Source organism: Cryptotermes secundus, unplaced genomic scaffold (genome assembly GCF_002891405.2).
Source record: "Cryptotermes secundus unplaced genomic scaffold, Csec_1.0 scaffold632, whole genome shotgun sequence".
Taxonomy (NCBI): Eukaryota; Metazoa; Arthropoda; class Insecta; order Blattodea; family Kalotermitidae; genus Cryptotermes; species Cryptotermes secundus.
The window spans coordinates 1,984,102-1,984,627 of record NW_019738356.1 but is presented as its reverse complement, the minus strand read 5'-3'; the positions used below and the strand labels follow the sequence as shown (position 1 = coordinate 1,984,627).

Here is a 526-nt window from a genome sequence, read left to right as displayed (position 1 = left end):
CCAAGTAGTCTTTTTCCATCAGTATTTTCGACTAAACTTTGTATGATTTTCTGTTCTCCCAAACGCATGCCATATGCCTTATTCGCCTAAGTGCTGAGTTCATCTCGCTTTAATGTTTAGCTAAGAGGACATGTTTTAGCATGTATACCAGTTGCTAGGCAACGGTCGTGAGATGGACTATCATACCAGACCAGTTTCTGGACACTGGCTCGGTAACACGTTCCAACGGTAACCAAAAATGATTAGCATATAAAAATAAATGGTGTTGCCTGCGCGGTCATTGCCGAGGAGTTAAAAACAAGAGATTTGGAGCAACCAGTTCAGTTGATAGTTGGCAGTCAGTTCCGTTCGGGGCTTAGTATGGAAATAGATGAATAACAATTGTTAACATCCGTTACAAGGAAACAGCTAGTAAAACCACTGTAGAGGAACAGCCATTGTTAGAAGACGTTCCTAGGAAACATCTTATGAAGAGACAACAGGCTACTAAAGACTTAGCATGCAGTGATTTGTAAAGAGTGGAAAT

The 526-nt window shown here is 40.9% G+C and overlaps 1 protein-coding gene and 1 long non-coding RNA gene across 2 annotated transcripts in view; one reads left to right on the top strand and one right to left on the bottom strand.

The window, feature by feature from the left end:
• Window positions 1-526, top strand: part of LOC111870834 — a 21,063-nt gene that overhangs the window by 2,934 nt on the left and 17,603 nt on the right. The window lies entirely within an intron of this gene.
• LOC111870830 (nose resistant to fluoxetine protein 6) overlaps window positions 1-526 on the bottom strand; it is a 22,275-nt gene that overhangs the window by 6,168 nt on the left and 15,581 nt on the right. The gene's annotated exons all lie outside the window — the stretch shown is intronic.